This window comes from Nerophis lumbriciformis, linkage group LG28 (assembly GCF_033978685.3).
Source record: "Nerophis lumbriciformis linkage group LG28, RoL_Nlum_v2.1, whole genome shotgun sequence".
Classification (NCBI taxonomy): domain Eukaryota; kingdom Metazoa; phylum Chordata; class Actinopteri; order Syngnathiformes; family Syngnathidae; genus Nerophis; species Nerophis lumbriciformis.
Genome location: NC_084575.2, coordinates 24,908,067 through 24,918,137, shown reverse-complemented (window position 1 = coordinate 24,918,137; position 10,071 = coordinate 24,908,067).

Below are 10,071 nucleotides of genomic sequence, written 5' to 3'. Positions count from 1 at the left end.
CACTAACCCCTCTGCCACCGTGAAGCCTATAAGTACAGATTTTTCTGGGGCACATTGTGTCAGCTAAAGATCCCACTTCAGAGTAATTTTAATTTTTTTAGCATTTATGAATCAAAGCTTGACCCAGCGAGCCGACGGTGCAGATTTTCTGGAGCATAATGTAACGTCAGCTCCAGATCCCACTTCTGACACCAGAGAAATTTTCATTTTTTTAGCATTAATGAATCAAAGTCTTACCCAGTGAGCCGACCGTACAGATTTTCTAGACCATAATGTAACGTCAGCTCCAGATCCCACTTCTGACACCAGAGTCATGTTTATTTATCTAACAATAATTAAAGTGTGGCACAATGAGCCTACCGTAAACATTTTCTGGAGCATAATGTAACGTCAGCTTCAGATCCCTTGTATGTCTTAAAGAAGCCATGATTACCTCCTGTGAGACTTTAAGCCTCTGGATAGTATTAAATAAAACATTATTTGGACTCTTATGGTTGCTTAAAGGGCGTGCGACCCTCAAATTGGAAAGAACCGCATCAGTCTTGGTAGACCTTGAATGTCACCATGGCTGGAAATTGAAAACTTCAAATTGGATTGACCCCATAAGCTGCAGGAAACCCTAAAAGTCAGCCCATGGCAGCATTTTGACGGTCCGACACTCAAGTTTGGAGCGTTGCTTCTCACTTAGAACTTGCGCTTTGCAACATCTCTAGTCAGGAACCATCATTCCCTGAGCTCTCAGCTGTGTGCTCTATTTTCAGTGGCGCACACGAGCAATATAGCTGAACAACGGCCGCATGCGTGTGTTGCTTGCATTGTTTCCTCACTGATGAATAAATGCACAAGGCAACAGTGTGGAAAACATATCTCATGTCAATATTTCCAATCTCATCCAACAAAAGCAAGCAATATACTGTATAACAATTAGGAAACGGTTCAGATGCCACTAATGGAGATGAGCCACAAAGTATATACAAACCCCGTTTCCATATGAGTTGGGAAATTGTTAGATGTAAATATAAACGGAATACAATGATTTGCAAAATCATTTTCAACCCATATTCAGTTGAATATGCTACAAAGACAACATATTTGATGTTCAAACTGATAAACATTAGGGATTTCACCATCTACGCTCCATAATATCATCAAAGGGTTCAGAGAATCTGGAGAAATCACTGCACGTAAGCAGCTAAGCCCGTGACCTTCGATCCCTCAGGCTGTACTGCATCAACAGGCGACATCAGTCTGTAAAGGATATCACCACATGGGCTCAGGAACACTTCAGAAACCCACTGTCAGTAACTACAGTTGGTCGCTACATCTGTAAGTGCAAGTTAAAGCTCTCCTATGCAAGGCGAAAACCGTTTATCAACAACACCCAGAAACGCCGTCGGCTTCGCTGGGCCTGAGCTCATCTAAGATGGACTGATACAAAGTGGAAAAGTGTTCTGTGGTCTGACGAGTCCACATTTCAAATTGTTTTTGGAAACTGTGGACGTCGTGTCCTCCGGACCAAAGAGGAAAAGAATCATCCGGATTGTTATAGGCGCAAAGTTGAAAAGCCGGCATCTGTGATGGTATGGGAGTGTATTAGTGCCCAAGACATGGGTAACTTACACATCTGTGAAGGCGCCATTAATGCTGAAAGGTACATACAGGTTTTGGAGCAACATATGTTGCCATCCAAGCAACGTTACCATGGACGCCCCTGCTTATTTCAGCAAGACAATGCCAAGCCACGTGTTACATCAACGTGGCTTCATAGTAAAAGAGTGCGGGTACTAGACTGGCTTGCCTGTAGTCCAGACCTGTCTCCCATTGAAAATGTGTGGCGCATTATGAAGCCTAAAATAGCACAACGGAGACCCCCGGACTGTTGAACAACTTAAACTGTACATCAAGTTCCCAAACGTTTACTGAGTGTTGTTAAAAGGAAAGGCCACGTATCAATCCCCACCTAGCACCAACCTCGTCATGTCCGTTGTGTCCTGAGCAAGACACTTCACCCTTGCTCCTGATGGGTGCTGGTTAGCGCCTTGCATGGCAGCTCCCTCCATCAGTGTGTGAATGTGTGTGTGAATGGGTAAATGTGGAAGTAGTGTCAAAGCGCTTTGAGTACCTGGAAGGTAGAAAAGCGCTATACAAGTATACAAGTACAACCCATGTAACACAGTGGTGAACATGCCCTTTCCCAACTACTTTGGCACGTGTTGCAGCCATGAAGTTCTAAGTTAATTATTATTTGCAAAAAAAAAAAAAAGTTTATGAGTTTGAACATCAAATATGTTGTCTTTGTAGTGCATTGAACTGAATATGGGTTGAAAAGGATTTGCAAATCATTGTATTCCGTTTATATTTACATCTAACACAATTTCCCAACTCATATGGAAACGGGGTTTGTAAAACATTTGGACAAACATAAACAAAATGCAATCAGGATTTTACGGTAATATAAGGAAGAAATAGAGATAACTAAAAATATATTTTTGCTGCACATAATGAGTGCCTTGTCTAGTGTGTATTATATTGAATCATTTTCCCCGAGTTAATTAAAATGAAAGTCAGACCTGTAGGCACCTAATTATCCAACCCTGGCTGGCTGATGCATAACGATGTCATTAACAAACTGTTTTTGTCTTGCGAGGACTTTTACAGACTGAATTAGGATATGCACCTTATTCATAAAAGTGTGCCGTGGTTTATTAAAACCCTTTAAATGTGCAGAATAGTGAAATGTTCCAGGAAATTTACGATCGCTGCAAAAGGAAATGAAATGAAAAAGGCAGGATGTCAGATTATCATTTGGCTTCATTACAAATGGTTGTTTTGCACCCCCCCCCTCCCAGCACCGGAGCAGCGTCTCCATTCGTCCTCATGTGCTGTCAGAGCCAATGTACTGGACTCGTTATGCCTGGCAACAAGTACGGGCCGATTATTTATACGTCCACAACACAAGCGGCCAGCAGGCTGCAAGACAAGGTCGGTTTGTCGGGCAGCTGCAAAAAGGGCATTAGCAAATATTTGTTGATGGAAGTCCCAATTCTGAAATACACGTTTAGTTGAATCAAAACTATCATATTCACAAATATATCATACCATGCATGCATGGATGTACCGTATTTTCCGCACTATAAGGCGCACCTAAAAACCACAATTTTTCTCAAAAGCTGACAGTGCGCCTTATAACCCGGTGCGCTTTATTACGATTCATTTTCATAAAGTTTCGGTCTCGCAACTTCGGTAAACAGCCGCCATCTTTTTTCCCGGTAGAACAGGAAGCGCTTCTTCTTCTACGCAAGCAACCGCCAAGGAAAGCACCCGCCCCCATAGAACAGGAAGCGCTTCACCCGCCCCCGGAAGAAGAAGAAAAAACGCGCGGATATCACCGTACGTTTCATTTCCTGTTTACATCTGTAAAGACCACAAAATGGCTCCTACTAAGCGATCCGGTTCATAAAAAGACGCAATCTCTCCATCCGCACACGGATTACTACCGTATTTCACAGCTGATATTCCTGTGAACCGCACTGTGGAACGGGAGCACGTACGGTGAATATTCGCACCACAGGGAATGAGAAGTCATCCTTCACTGTGGTTCTAGCTTGCCATGCTAACTTCCACCCATGGTGATATTCAAAAGGAAGACCTTGCCAAAAGAGACCTTTCCAGCCGGCGTCATCATAAAAGCTAACTCGAAGGGATGGATGGATGAAGAAAAGATGAGCGAGTGGTTAAGGGAAGTTTACGCGAAGAGGCCGGGTGGCTTTTTTCACACAGCTCCGAAGGCGAACACACCTTCACTAAGACGGGCAGATAGCGCCGGTCGACATACGCCAACATCTGCCAGTGGATCGTAAATGCCTGGGCAGATAGTTTCGGTCACAACTGTGGTCCGAGCTTTCCGGAAGGCAGGATTCACAGAACTGCTGCACAACAACAGCGACACTGAATCCGATGACTTCGACGAGGCGGAGCCGGCCATTTTTGGATCCCACGCTTGCGCAACTTTTCAATTCGGACACCGAAGACGAAGAATTCGAAGGATTTACGAATGAAGAATAACTTCAGAAGGTGAGCGCTATGTTTATTTTGTGTGTTGTGACATTAACGTTCGAGCAACATTATGTTGCTATTTATTGCTCTACACCATTTTGAATTTTACTATGTTTGTGATTGCACATTTGCGTACATTTTGGGACAGAGTTGTTAGAACGCTGGTTTTCAATATATTATTAAAGTTTGACTGAACTATCTGACTGTTTTTTTGACATTCACTTTAGCGCAGCGTTTTTTTGACATTCACTTTAGCGCAGCGTAGGCGCGGCTTATAGTCCGGGGCGGCTTATTGGTGGACAAAATTATGAAATATGTAATTCATAGAAGGTGCGGCTAATAATCCGGTGCGCCTTATAGTGCGGAAAATACGGTAGTCCCTCATAGTTCAGTCAGAAAGAAAACCACATATAATGATCATCAATTTCTAAACTTGTAATATCTGCCCCCTATTCCCACAAATACAGCAATTTACTTTACACAGCCTTATTTTTATTTGACAACAATTAAACCAATAATGAAGAAATAATTCTACTCACTCATATCTTTTCATTATCATACATTTTTAAAGGGGAACATGATCACAATTTCAGAAGGGTTAAAACCATTAAAAATCAGTTCCCAGTGGCTTATTTTATTTTTCGAAGTTTTTTTTCAAAATTTTACCCATCACGCAATATCCCTAAAAAAAAGCTTCAAAGTGCCTGATTTTAACCATCGTTATATACACCCGTCCATTTTCCTGTGACGTCACACAGTGATGCCAATACAAACAAACATGGCGGAAAGAACAGCAAGGTATAGCGACATTAGCTCGGATTCAGACTCGGATTTCAGCGGCTTAACACTGTCTGATAAGATAATTACTAACAACTATGAACTAGGTTTACAGCATATGAAATACATTTGGCAACAACATGCACTTTGAGAGTGCAGACAGCCCATTTCAGGCGCTCTAAGAACATATATTTTTCCACGATTTCAGCACTCAGGTTAAACATACCTAAATCGACACAAAATACTGCATTACACAAGACTACCCGAATGTACTCGAATGATTGAAAAAAAAAACGTTTTTAAGCTAAATTATTGGTAAACACAGTTTATGTATAATAATTTACGTAAAACCGCGAGTAATGAATAAAGTTTTCATCAATTAATATATTCTGTAGACATACCCTCATCCGCTCTCTTTTCCTGAAAGCTGATCTGTCCAGTTTTGGAGTTGATGTCAGCAGGCCAGGGAAGCTAGGGTCGATATTCTTCTCTTGATCATCTTCGGTGGCATAAGGGACGGTGTGAGCCAAGACATCCAGGGGGTTTAGCTCGCTCGTCTGCGGGAACAAACTGCCGCCATTGCTTGCCGTGCTACCGAGGTCCTTTGTCCCTGAATTGCTCACACACTCCGGCAGATTCAATGGGGGTCTGGCGGCAGATTTCTTTGACTTTATCGTTGGAAATGCATCTGCTTTGAGTGTCGCAGGATATCCACACATTCTTGCCATCTCTGTTGTAGCATAGCTTTCGTCGGTAAAGTGTGCGGAACAAACGACTGACCATTTTCGTCGGCTTTCCCCACACCCTCGTATTTTGAACAAATTTCGTCCAATTTCTTGCCACTTTCGCATCTTTAGGCCACTGGTGCAACTTGAATCCGTCCCTGTTCGTGTTGTTACACCCTCCGACAACACACCGACAACGTGATGTCATCGCTCCGTGAGTGAATAATAGAAAGGCGCTTAATTCGCCAAAATTCACCCATTTAGAGTTCGGAAATCGGTTACAAAAATATATGGTCTTTTTTCTGCAACATCAAGGTATATATTGACGCTTACATAGGTCTGGTGATAATGTTCCCCTTTAAGAGACGCATGAATAGGAAAGTGCTGCCTTCATGAAAATACAACATGACAAGGACAAGCAGTATTGCACTGAGCTGTGACCTTGTGCTCTGCCGGAGCCGGAAGACCTTATTTGTTTGGCGTTCGTTGCAATGGGGGCCAATCAAATGAGGTTTTCCTGGATAGAAACTCTTATACAAGCTGCCATGAACTCAATATTATGACTGGAATTGAGATAAACTACTGGTACTGCATATTCTCTATGTAACGAGGAAAGGTACACAAATATTGACACTTAGGGCCTGATTTACTCAAGGTTTGCGTGTACTAAAACACGTGCAAACCTGATAGCACACGCAAAGCTGATCTACTAGGCTTTGTCCTGTGGTGTCCCTCGGGGTTCAATCCTAGGACCAATCCTGTTTTCAGTGTGCATCCTGCCCATTCAACACATTTTTAAGAAGATATAATATATCATGCCCCTTTAAAAAAAAGTGACATGTTTAAGATCACTTTTGAATTGTCTCGAGGACATAAAATCATGGTTGGCTGTAATATTTCTAAACTTAAATGAGAACAAGACGGAAATTATTTGATTTAACTCAAAAGTAAAACAGAATGCTCCCCCCAGTGACCTGGACCCCCTGAAGCCTTATTTCAATGTTTCAATCAATCAATCAATGTTTATTTATATAGCCCTAAATCACAAGTGTCTCAAAGGGCTGCACAAGCCACAACGACATCCTGGGTACAAAGCCCACATAATGGCAAGGAAAAACTCACCCCAGTGGGACGTCGATGTGAATGACTATGAGAAACCTTGGAGAGGACCACATATGTGGGTAACCCCCCCCCCCTCTAGGGGAGACCAAATGCAATGGATGTCGAGTGGGTCTGACATAATATTGTGAGAGTCCAGTCCATAGTGGATCCAACATAATAGTAAGAGTCCAGTCCATAGTGGGGCCAGCAGGACACCATCCCGAGCGGAGATGGGTCAGCAGCGCAGAGATGTTCCCAGCCGATGCACAGGCGAGCGGTCCACCCCGGGTCCCGACTCTGGACAGCCAGCACTTCATCCATGGCCACCGGACCTGTGCCCTTCCCCCCCCCCCACAAGGAAGAGGGGAGCAGAGGAGAAAAGAAAAGAAACGGCAGATCAACTGGTCTAAAAGGGGGGTCTATTTAAAGGCTAGAGTATACAAATGAGTTTTAAGATGGGACTTAAATGCTTCTACTGAGGTAGCATCTCTAATTGTTACCGGGAGGGCATTCCATAGTACTGGAGCCCGAATAGAAAACGCTCTATAGCCCGCAGACTTTTTTTGGGCTCTGAGAATCACTAATAAGCCGGAGTTCTTTGAACGCAGATTTCTTGCCGGGACATATGGTACAATACAATCGACAAGATAGGACGGAGCTAGACCGTGTAGTATTTTATACGTAAGTAGTAAAACCTTAAAGTCACATCTTAAGTGCACAGGAAGCCAGTGCAGGTGAGCCAGTATAGGCGTAATATGATCAAACTTTCTTGTTCTTGTCAAAAGTCTAGCAGCCGCATTTTGTACCAATTGTAATCTTTTAATGCTAGACATAGGGACACCCGAAAATAATACGTTACAGTAGTCGAGACGAGAAATCATGGTTGGCTGTAATATTTCTAAACTTAAATGAGAACAAGACGGAAATTATTTGATTTGACTCAAAAGTAAAACAGAATGCTCCCCCCAGTGACCTGGACCCCGTGAAGCCTTATTTAAAACCCACATCGTATCCACTTTAAAATAATTCTCCTCACTTTCAAAGCCATCCATAACCTCTCTCCATCATATCTCTCTGACCTGATCCATGTTGCACACCGTCACGTTCCCTAAGATCCTCTTCATCCATCCATCTCACTGTCCCTTTATTTAAACTGTCCTCAATGATTGCCCGAGCTTTCAGCCGCTCTGCCCCTCATCTTTGGAACTCTTTGCCACCAGACCTTTGTAACTTAGACTCAATATCCCTCTTCAAATCAAGACTCAAAACACACCTATTGTAATCGTCTTTTCTTCTCTATCTTTGATGTTGTTATTATTGTTGTTTTTATCCAATTTGATGTTATTGTTTTGATTTTGTACGGTGTCCTTGAGTGCCCAGAAAGGCGCCTTATAAATAAAATGTATTATTATTATTATTATCTCTTTAAGAAGGGGAACCGGAGGGTGTGTTTTAACTATCATGGGATCACACTCCTCAGCCTTCCCGGTAAGGTCTATTCAGGTGTACTGGAGAGGAGGCTACGCCGGATAGTCGAACCTCGGATTCAGGAGGAACAGTGTGGTTTTCGTCCTGGTCGTGGAACTGTGGACCAGCTCTATACTCTCGGCAGGGTCCTTGAGGGTGCATGGGAGTTTGCCCAACCAGTCTACATGTGCTTTGTGGACTTGGAGAAGGCATTTGACCGTGTCCCTCAGGAAGTCCTGTGGGGAGTGCTCAGAGAGTACGGGGTATCGGACTGTCTGATTGTGGCGGTCTGCTCCCTGTATGATCAGTGTCAGAGCTTGGTCCGCATTGCCGGCAGTAAGTCGGACACGTTTCCAGTGAGGGTTGGACTCCGCCAAGGCTGCCCTTTGTCACGGATTCTGTTCATAACTTTTATGGACAGAATTTCTAGGCGCAGTCAAGGCGTTGAGGGGATCCGGTTTGGTGGCTGCAGGATTAGGTCTCTGCTTTTTGCAGATGATGTGGTCCTGATGGCTTCATCTGGCCAGGATCTTCAGCTCTCGCTGGATCGGTTCGCAGCCGAGTGTGAAGCGACTGGGATGGGAATCAGCACCTCCAAGTCCGAGTCCGTGGTTCTCGCCCGGAAAAGGGTGGAGTGCCATCTCCGGGTTGGGGAGAAGACCCTGCCCCAAGTAGAGGAGGCAACCCCTCGTTGCAAGTCTCGAGTTGTATGTCGTAACATGTATATATGCTTTGCTGTGGAGTTTTTTTTCTCACTCCAGGCTGACTTGTTTTTTTTTTTTAAACTCATCCTACCCCCAGCGCTTACCTTGTTCCCACCTTTTGGCGACTCATCACCGTTCCCGCACAGCGTTTGTGCAATCTTGAACAGGTTCGGGGTAGAGATGACCGATAATATCGGACTGCCGATATTACCGACCGATAAATGCTTTAAAATGTAATATCGGAAATTATCGGTATCGGTTTCAAAAACTAAAATGTATAACTTTTTAAAACGCCTCTGTGTACACGGACGTAGGGAGAAGTACAGAGCGCCAATAAACCTTAAAGGCACTGCCTTTGCGTGCCGGCCCAGTCACATAATACCTATGGCTTTTCACACACACAAGTGAATGCAAGCATACTTGGTCAACAGCCATACATGTCACACTGAGGGTGGCTGTATAAACAACTTTAACACTGTTACAAATATGTGCCACACTGTGAACCCACACCAAACAAGAATGACAAACACATTTCGGGAGAACATCCGCACCGTAACACAACATAAACACAACAGAACAAATGCCCAGAACCCCTTGCCCACCTCAACCTCCTCAAGCATGTTCCAAATTCCAAGCTGCTGTTTTGAGGCATGTTAAAAAAAACAATGCACTTTGTGACTTCAATAATAAATATGGCAGTGCTATGTTGGCATTTTTTTCCATAACTTGAGTTGATTTATTTTTGGAAAACCTTGTTACATTGTTTAATGCATCCAGCGGGGCATCACAACAAAATTAGGCATAATAATTAGGGATGTCCGATAATGGCTTTTTTTGCCGATATCCGATATTCCGATATTGTCCAAATCTTAATTACCGATACCGATATCAACCGATACCGATATGTACAGTCGTGGAATCAACACATTATTATGCCTAATTTGGACAACCAGGTATGGTGAAGATAAGGTCCTTTTTAAAGAAATTAATAAAATAAAATAAGATAAATAAATTCAAAACATTTTCTTGAATAAAAAAGAAAGTAAAACAATATAAAAACAGTTACATAGAAACTATTAATTAATGAAAATGAGTAAAATTAACTGTTAAAGGTTAGTACTATTAGTGGACCAATCATGTGTGCTTACGGACTGTATCCCTTGCAGACTGTATTGATATATATTGATATATAATGTAGGAACCACAATATTAATAACAGAAAGAAACAACCCTTTTGTGTG